The sequence below is a fragment of the Piliocolobus tephrosceles genome, chromosome 4 (genome assembly GCF_002776525.5).
Source record: "Piliocolobus tephrosceles isolate RC106 chromosome 4, ASM277652v3, whole genome shotgun sequence".
NCBI classification, from domain to species: domain Eukaryota; kingdom Metazoa; phylum Chordata; class Mammalia; order Primates; family Cercopithecidae; genus Piliocolobus; species Piliocolobus tephrosceles.
The window spans coordinates 128813628-128824238 of record NC_045437.1 but is presented as its reverse complement, the minus strand read 5'-3'; positions in this window follow the sequence as shown (position 1 = coordinate 128824238).

The window sequence follows — 10611 nt, the reverse complement described above, 5'->3', positions numbered from 1 at the left end:
TCATGGATTCCAGAAATGTTGCTACTTCTATGCTCTATAAATTTTAAAAATTTCTTTTGCAGAATAGCAGTAGAAAATGGCCTTTCTTTTCCACATAGATGGATGGAATATGAGCAATTACAGAAACGTTATATTTTGGGCAAATCATAACTAGGGAGCTAGGTGGAGCATGCAGCTTCATCCTAGGGTCTAATAATTTAAGATTCTTCCTCCGTTTACAAGGATTTAATTCTAGATGTTTCCCTCATTTTTACCCTGAAGACACGTGACATTGTATATTAGCATTACTATCTCTTTAAGGAGCCTTTCTCAAGCTTCTGTTCTAAAGTGCTACTTCTTATTTATATCTTTAAAAAATATGAGTAGGACTGCTTCTTTTTATATTCCCTTGTGAGCTTATCATTATCTTCTTCATCAAGAAGTCATCTCTTGAATTACCAGAGAGCCAATTAGTATGATTCTGAGAGCAACTTATGTTTGAATGGTCTCTAAAAATGTGTTTTATGGAAGGAACGTGAAAAATATGCATTTGATTAATCACTAAAGGTGAAAATTCTTTTTCTTAAAAAGTCAATACTTTCCCTCCAGTAGATTGGCTTTTCTTTTTCTCTAAGCTAAACTTTTATATCCAAGAGTTCTGAAACACATACCCTACTGTGATATAATGGGATCTTATGGAACTGGGTTACTAAGTATTTCTAGAAACCTAAAGAAGATTCTTTAATCTTTTAACCAGTAAAGTCTTAGCAGAATATAATAAAGGCCATTTTTTACTACTTGGAAAAAAAAAATGTGTGCTCATGTCTCTCTTCCTTAAGAGAAGTAACTACCTAAATTCTTCTATCTGTTTTAAAAATTCTGGTTTGAATTATGTTATATTTAGTTACTAAACAGAGGACTTTTTAGTCCTTGATCTTGGACACTGGTTCAAATATTTCTTTTGCTGTTTTTTTGTTAGAACTCTTTTCAAAATCATGGCCAGAGATAAAAGACTACACATTGGGTATCGTGTACACTGCTTGAGTGATGAGTGCACCAAAATCTCAGAAATCACCACTAAAGAACTTTTTCATGTAACCAAACACCACTTATTCCCCCAAAACCTATTCAAATAATCAAAAATAACTAAACAATTTTTTTTTCTTAATTTCCTTTGATGTTGGATATGTTCATGGAATGGGCATTGTTGTATGAATAAACACCAGAATTTTTTTATTAATCGGTCAGAGAAGTTACTGCTGTAGTAGTTTGGGATTTCTTATATTTGTTTATTGAATCCCACGAACAACGTCCCTTATCCATCCTCCATGTTGATGCCGGGAGGTCATTCAAGAACACAAATATAATCCTGTTTATTTTTGCCTACAACTGCTTAATAATGCCATGTTACCTAGCATACAGTGCCTCTGTTCCTTAGATTGCTATAAAAAGCCTTTCACAATTTGGCCTTTGTCTACTTCTCTAAATATGTAACTCTGTCCCAGGACAACATATCCACCCGCGAGACAAATTCAGTTCTGTTCTCCAGCCGTATGAAGCATGCTGAAGTTCTTGGGAAACATGATATTTATATCTCTTTTCCTTTATTACTCTTTCAACCTGTATTATATTTCCATTTTTCCCTCTATTTAAGAAACTTCTATTCACCCCTCAAAACTTAGTTGAGCATCTTCTGAAAAGCCTTCCATAACATAGTCAGAATCAATCACTCTTCATCTTCCCACATCCTCAGCATCTAGGGCAATCTCTAGCACATGACAACTTCTTAATAGTTATTTTATTTATGTAGGTGTTATTTATGACCACACTTTTCGGGATTTTTAATCATCAAATGTAACTGCAAAACCTTTAAGAAAAACGTGAAATATGCAAATGTATCTGGAATTATGTCCAATTACTGTTGAGTAGCAGAGACCTGGCTACAATGGCTTAAACCATTACTGTTTTATTTCCCTACCAAACATCTAATGAAGATGTCAGTACACCAGGGCTCATATGGTAGCATCACAAAGTAAAATGAAGCTTCATTTGTAAGTTTTGTTATGCTAATTTGTAGATTTTATCCTGAAAGCAACCCAATGTCGCAAAACTGTGGGCTGATGGAGTTCCATCATTACACAGAATTTCCAAGCAGAAAAATAAAACAGGGAAGTGGCAAAATGGATGCCCCTCCAAGCTCACTTAGAACCCTTTACAGGACTTTTCTCATAGTAGAATCCAAAATTAGACTTACATTTCATTGACTTCCCCAGTGAAGTATAGGCTGAGAAATACAGTATAGGCTGAGAAATAGTATAAGATTATAATCCTTCCCCAACTAACTAAATGGGATTCTGTTACTAAGAAAGAATATCAATTCTTATAATAAGTAAATAAATTTTGCTAGATGTTTTTCAAACTATGACAACTCATTTTCATAAAATGTTACTATCTCTAGAAATGTGCATTCTTTGTAACACAGTTATGGAAACACTTGTTTAGCCAATCTCTTTTAGTTATATTTTCCCAGTGTAACAGCATGTCAACATGTTGGTTGGCAAACCAACAACAAATTGGTTTCCAATTATCCAAGAAGTAAGTTTCAGATCCCTTTGTATTTGATATTCTATTAGATCAAAGCCTACTTTTTCAGATAATTTTATGTGTTCCCTTTGATTTTGTGCATTTATGAAACATTTCCTTTGGGATAATAATAACAATCCTTTTTTCTTTGGAGATATTTTCCAGACACTCATCCTTTTCCTTCCAAAAGACCAAAGTCTAGAAGCACCTGGAATAAAGCATGGGTCAGCTATATCCTCATGCTACGTGATTGATTTAGGCACTTCTACCCATCGTATTGTGTAGACATGATACATCTGTTGTCTGATGGCACCCACTAAAAGAAAAAAGAAATGTTATGTGCTGTATTTCAGCCATTGTATAGAGCGACACTTTTCAAACAATGCAGATAAAAACCATCAATCATTTTGTCCCATGACTTAACCTAACAATCTTTGAAATACTACAATTCTCTATCAACTGATGACAAAGCCGTCTGCTTCGTAAGTGAAGGAACATCTGCAGCATAAAGATGCTTTATTACAATATGGGCTGATATTGCACAAATATCCTGGCTCAGGAGTAATTCCAAGGTTCAACTCCTGGCCCAGGCATTGGCTAGCTGGGAAATCCCAAGCAAAGGGCTTCTCTTCTGTGAGCATGCATTTCTGTCTCTGAAAGGAGCACCACAGCATTTTACTGAGCACCTTTGAAGTTTAGAAAAAATGTGTAAAGCATTGAGTTTGGTTCTTGGAGGATGAGTCTCTCAATAATTTGTTGGTTTTTTTTGTTTGTTTTTCTTCTTGTCTTCTGCCTCCTCCTTCTGTTTTTCCTTATATTTATATTTTATTTTAGTAGTATCAGAAGTATCTATGTTTTAGTAGTAATAAGAACAGTGTAATTAGTTATAATAATATTTAGTTCTATTTTGGAAGTTTCTAAGTACAGGTATTTTATTCTCATTCTGTTCTAGAAATCCATACACCTGTATTTGCCAGTGCAAATGTATTCCTTACTTTCAGAATACTCATGGCATCAATAAACTTTAAGACTTTTAAAAATAATGAGGAAAGTGAACCAATTCATAAAGTTAAAGGGAAAGCAGCTACCCCATTTGATTACCTTACTGTGGTCTATAATTTTCAGTATGATTTTGTGCCAGTACAAATGGCTAAATTCATTAAGTATCCATTTTTTTCTCACCCATTATGTCCCAGCCATACTGCTTTTCTTTCTCTTTCTGGAAAAGAAAACCAAACGTATTCAATCCTAAGGTCTTTTCTATTGTTGTTTTGTCTTTTGCTCTCTTTCCTTTCCTCTTCCCCCCTTTCTTCTTTTCCCCTCCCTCTCCCTCCTTGTCACTCCCTCTCCTTTTCCTTGTCATCTGACAAGTCATTTCCCAAAAATTCTACATTGAAGACCTTATACCAAATGTTATCACTTCATAAAGCCTTGCTCTGACTATTATAATTAAAGAAGTGTTAGCTTATTTCACTATCCTTTTTATTTAGCTTCATAGTATATATAACCATCTGGAATTTATACAAACACACACACACACACACACACACACATTCACATATTTGTTCCTGTTTCTGCTCAGTACTAAGAGAAGAAGGAAATTGTCAGTCATAGTCAGAACTGTATTCCTGGTAACTAGAATAATATCTGTCACAGAAAGGGTGCTCACTATATGAATAAATGAGGTAACGCTAAGTGTGTCTTTGTTAAACAGGAAGAAAGGAATTCTCAGGCTATTTTTTACTTTTCCCTTATTGAGTTATTTTATCTTCTTATCACTTTATCTTTCTACATTGTATCAAGAACTATGCAATGTCTAATACTTTACCCCACTTGCAAGCTAACACTTTCTCTTCCTGCAGTTTCATAACTGCTGGAAGAAGATGTAAGACTGCTGGATCAGAGACAAAGGGCTTTATTATTCATGGGACAGCAAACAGCATGACATCATGTTTACATCAGTGACCTTTACCCCAGTTCCCACAGGGCAACGTGAAGAGGGTCAAATGACATCTACAGATGAAATTGGGTGCATTACAGGAGATAAATCCTCAATTTAGGAAACCTACCTCTTTTATTATGAGAAGTAAGCATACCTGCCCCTTGCAGAGAGAAACACTATCTCTGTCTTCCATGGCTATGGAAAGAGCAAATCTGGTCTTTCTTCAGGAGAGACACTACCTCTATCTTCCAAGGCTGTTTATTACAGAGAAATACTTGAAAAGATAATCTGGAATAAAGGCAGTCAAAGTCTATGTTCAGAGAATGTGCAGAAATGCAAGATACACACAGAGAATTGTCTCCCAATAAGTCCCTCGAATTCTTACACTTCAGCCCAGAATCTATTTTGCACTTTAAGATTCAATCTTATGTATGACTTTTAAAAACCATTTGTTTTCTCTGAATACTCCTGGCCCTCATGGAACTAACAGTCTTGTACTACTAAGAAAACCCAGATTCTGCATCTCCAAAAACATATTCCCAGCCCCACCCCATCCTAGTGATCACAGCCTCATAAATAGTTTAAGTGCTGCCACTGTTTTTCAGGCTGATATCCTAAGTAAAGCAGACAGGAGATAGTCAAGTAATACTTCCCGATGAGAAAGGAAGCCTGGTTAACCTTTGAAGCATTTACAAATATTAAACCCAGCAGGAGAAATTAAAACATAATTGCAGTCAGAATAATTATTCTCTCATGTGAATAATTATTAATGGTACAGAATACTATGCAGCCATAAAAAAGGATGAGTTCGTGTCCTTTGCAGGGACATGGATGCAGCTGGAAACCATCATTCTCAGCAAACTATCGCAAGAACAGAAAACCAAACACCACATGTTCTCACTCATAGGTGGGAATTGAACAATGAGATCACTTGGACACAGGAAGGGGAACATCACACACCAGGGCCTATTGTGGGGAGCGGGGAGAAGGGAGGGATAGCATTAGGAGATATACCTAATGTAAATGACGAGTTGATGGGTGCAGCACACCAACATGTCACATGTATACATATGTAACAAACCTGCACGTTGTGCACATGTACCCTAGAACTTAAAGTATAATAATAAAAAATAATAATAATAATCAAAATGCTCCTAATCAGCATGGCTTCAATACTTTGGAGCTAGAAATGTGCTTCTCTTAGTTTGGAACGCAGTCACAATTTATGGTTAGAGTCAGGACTCAAGAAGGGAAGTTGTATTTCACTAGATATCTAAGCACCACTACTTGAGCTATCAAGTGTTTGAAATTATTCAGTAAAAACTTTTTACTTTATCCATAATGAAGGTATGAACTGATATATAGGGAAAAATGTTCTTGTTTAATTTCTGCAATAATAGACCTAATCATTGGCATGGAAAGAAGAAATAGAGAAAGAAAGAGAGTTACATGTAATTCACAAACTGCAACATTAGCATATTATTTTTATGTACATAGAGATTCAGGTAGCCTGGGAGTAATCGTGCATTCTAACTGCGTCTCCAGTAATGGCACCTACGGTGATGCTTTCCTCGAATTACTGATTTCTAACCTTAAGATAAATACAAAGTATTAACTTCAGTCTATAAATTTAGAAACTGAGTCTCAGAGAGATTTTTAATTATAATTTAAAAGAATATACATTATCAGTTAAGGTCTTAAATGTTTTATGGAATATTTATCGTGTGCCAGAAACTGTGCTAAGCACTTTAGCTAAGTTATATAATTTAGACCTCATAAGAAAACATTTGAGATGGCTATTATACTTGCTTTTCAGGTGAAAAATCAGATATTAGTTGGTTAAGTAGCTTGTCTCAGCTCAATACTTAGCTGAGCCACGTTTGCCTGAAACTGGCCTGTTATAACTCCACCCGGACTTTTCTTTCATTGTGTTTCTGTTGAATGAAAATCTCTCTGCCATCTTTCTGCCCACCCAAGCCTAGAAATTTAGCCCCTATCTCCATCCTCTGCCCTCATTTGATCTCAAGAGATGTAGAAGAAGTGTCCACTTTACTGTACCATACTACAGTGCTATCAAGTTAATCTTCACTACCTACTCTTCTGAAAGGCAAGCATATTTAAGCTGAGTGAGAAACAAGATATGCTAACTTTATCCACTGGGATTCAACAGGAAAATGAAATGATCGAAGGTCTAAACTTAGAAGCATTTCAATAAAATCTTAAAAAAAACATTATTGATGACTTAACTTGATTTTTTGTTCATTAGACAGAAACCTATGCTCTCAACTCATAGAATATATTAATGGATGTCCAAAATGTATATTCATATACAGAAAAATTGTTGTATTTCCTTTTAGAAATACTGATATAAAGAAGAGATACTTTTTTCTTGACAATGAAGTTAACCATTTATGTCTCCAGAAACACTGAATAGATGTGGTACATTATGTAGGGGTGAGAACAAAGGAACTTGAGACATTTAAATTTATTCTCCAATTTAAAAGTCACTCTCCTTGCTGAGGCTATGTGAGACAAAATATTTGCAAATGAGAGAAAGAGCATCCTTGATGGAATTTTGGAGCTGTTTACTTACATAACTGTTGTACAGAACTATAGAGCCAAATGTAAACATCCTTCGACACAGGTGATAAGAGGAGTTCACTTAACAATGAGGCTATGAGAATTACACAACTAGTGAAGAGTTCCAAAGTGTAGAGACAGAGAAGTAGAAAAAGTACTCTGGTTTCCATAAATATGCTACTAACGTACTCAAACATATGTTCTGTATGGTATGTAGAAACACAAAACGATTTCTCCCTGAAACAACAAGAAAAGAAGCAGAAGCAGGAGAAGACAAAGATGAAGATGAAAGAAGGAGGAGGAGGAGGAGGAGGAGGAGGAGGAGGAGGAGGAGGAAGAGGAGACTGTAAGTCTCCATACAGGTAACATTGCAAAAGTGAATTGGTATTTATGATGTGCATTAGACATTTTTTCTTACTCAAACATATCTCTTTAGTTGATTGACAGTTTCTATCTCCAATCATTTGTTGTTGAATTGGCAGTAGACCTCTAAGCATGTTATTTGGAAAAATGTCTAAGATTCTGAACTATCTCATTTCTGAAGAGAAGTGTTACTCTTGGGTGACTATATAATTAGGAAGACAAAGAAAGTGAGTATGAGTTTCTAGCACTATGCTTCCATTTCCTTCTCAACTTCTAGAAGTGAATGAAATCGCAACAATTTTGAGAACCCAGCTCTTCTTGGGTGATAATTATAACAAACCTGTCTTTGTAAACCTAGAGTTCAGACTTTGGAATTTTAAGCGAACTCTGGGTGGCATTGATTTATGTCTTCTATACCTAGGAATCGAAATGTCATTATTTCCTTTTCCTTTAGTTATTATTTCCTGAAAAATTTTTATAATAGATATACATATATATACACATACAAAAAATCATACCATATGTAAAGCATAAAATAAAAAGAGATAATGCCTGTCAATAGTTTTATGTATATGAAATGCATATCATTGCATATGCATTTTAGACCTATACTTTATCTTATATATTATATATATTTTGTAAAATAGGAATAATACTATTTAGATCTTTGTTCATTGAATCAGCTATGCAATGATAATATCTTTTTGTGTCAATGGATAAAGACATACCTCATTATTTAAATGTTCATATAATTTCATGATGTGTACATACCAAAATTTATTCAACTATTTTCCTATTTTCAGACATTTATTATGTCTCTAATTTTAAAGGCATTCGCATTAATCCTACACTAAACTTCCATATGCTTATACCCTCCCACACTTGCATTCAAATATCTGTAGAATGGATTTCTAGAAATAGGATGCTGATTTAAAATTTGTATACAATATATTGATAATTTGATAGCCACTAACAGATTGCCATTTTTACTACCAACAACTCAAATAAATACCGAATAGTATCTTTTTTTTAAAGTTTTCATTAGTCTGATAACTGTGACATCAAGTTGTTTTAGTTTGCGTTTCCATGATCACAATTGCAATTGAGTATCTCCTCTCATGTTTATTGGCCACTGGTGAAATTTCCTTGTTGGCCTATTGTTTTGTCCTGTGTTCTCATTTTTATGTGCATTGGTTAATTTTTTTTTAATTGATTTCATTAATGCATAGGATATTTGTAGGTTCCTTCTTTCACCAGTAAATCATTTCTATTTCTAGTTGGGGGTGTGAATTTAATTTTAATGTGTTTGTTTCCTTGTATTTTTGTTTTATTTTGTTATAATGTCTATAATCCTGTTCCATGTATTAAATAAAAAATTATACTGCTTTGGAAAACTTCCTTTTCATATACAATTTCTTGATTATGTATGGGTCTTTTCCTGGGTTCTTCATTGTAATTATAGCTGTACAAGTCTTTCTGTGCCAGAATTATTGAGTTTTATTTACTATAGCTTCATGTATATTTTTATATCCGGTAAAATCTCTATGCCTTGATTTGATGGTTTTGCTCACATTAACTCCTTCAGAGAACTTCTGGATTGATTTAACTATTTCTAAAAATAATCTGATTAGATTATTCAGTGTCCTTTTAAAGATTTTGTATACAATAAATCTTGGAAACTCCAAGGTAGTGTACACATGTATAGGTATGAATTCCTCAAATAGGCAGGAGAAAGTTTGCCTGAACAGGCATGTCCTTTTAATATAGTGTGCTGCTCAATGAAGAAATCTCAAATTTGGATTTAGATTTGGAAACTAATAAAAACAATGATGAGTACAAACGACAGTTACTGAGGCTTCTTCAAATAGAACTGTGATTAAGAAATAACTACTTATATTTTCTAGGAGTCATGTTTATTAAACTGTTATGTAAAATTTTAGTTTTCCTTGACATCTGACATGCTGAACTCTGAGAACTATATTTATTTTTATGTCTGCATTAACATACTTTAATAGAAGAGCAACCTTAGAGTAAAAATTATCTTTCGAAAGGGAATAATGAGAACAGAGCTTGTGGCTACAATTTCAAATTTTACAACCACATTCTCTACCTGTACTCATGAATTGTTGTTGTAGAGGAGTTACTGTAAAGTTTATAAAAATTTTATACTAAAATGTTCTCTTTTTCCCTCTACATTTTCCCGGTACTTCACAAGCTCTTATCAAGGGAGATATTAGTTCATCTTTTTTTTTTTTTTTAATTTTCTTTTGTTTTTATATACTTTTCAGAGCAAATTACACATTGATTTTAGGAAACATAAGAAATGGCCCCATCTTTTAATGTTTATTTGCTTGTTTTTGGAATTAGTGGGGCCTTCCATGAGCACATATGTGGGAAGCAGATGCCCTTCTATCTGAAAACAGGGCTTGTATTTGAGCCTTCTTTAAGACTTTGACAAAGGCTTTCTGAACCTTGACTAACCTTCCCCAGCCATGTTCCTCCAAAGCCACAGGGCAATTCTACTGAATTCGTTGACTTGTTTGGGAGCCTGACAAAAATTTCTCCAGGCACTGAAATCATAATTTAAACATATGGCTGTCAGACTGACTTAGGATTGTTCAATCTGTGAAATAGCTAGTTTTCCTAGAGGTATCAAGTCTCCCGAGGTCATACAAAAAGTAACTATAGTATTTTAACATAGTTCACAGAGGTAATAATGAAGGATAAGAACAGAACATCATTCTAGTTCTTAATTTTTGGTCACTGTTTCTAAGTTTTGGTTTTATTTCACTTTGATAGTTTAGAAAAAGTATAAACAAACTTTTAACTCAAATTGGTCTATATAGAAATTTTGTTTTCAGTGCAATCATAGTTGATTTTTGTGTTTAATTTGAATTTAAGAACATTGATATGATTCACTTGATACATAATAGAGTGAAGTTGCCTGCTAGAATATTCTAAAAAATAAATAAAATAAAAAATATGGTATAAAAATGAACCTCTGTGATAGCATTCCCTGATTCTGTCTTTGTCTAGTAAAAGTTGCTTTTCATTTCAGAATTTGCTGAATCCAAACTACATGGCTTCTTTTTCGGTATTCGTTTCTGATGTTTTGTAAATTGTTTTTTGCTTCAGCAATACCTACTCCAGTTGTTAATAAACAT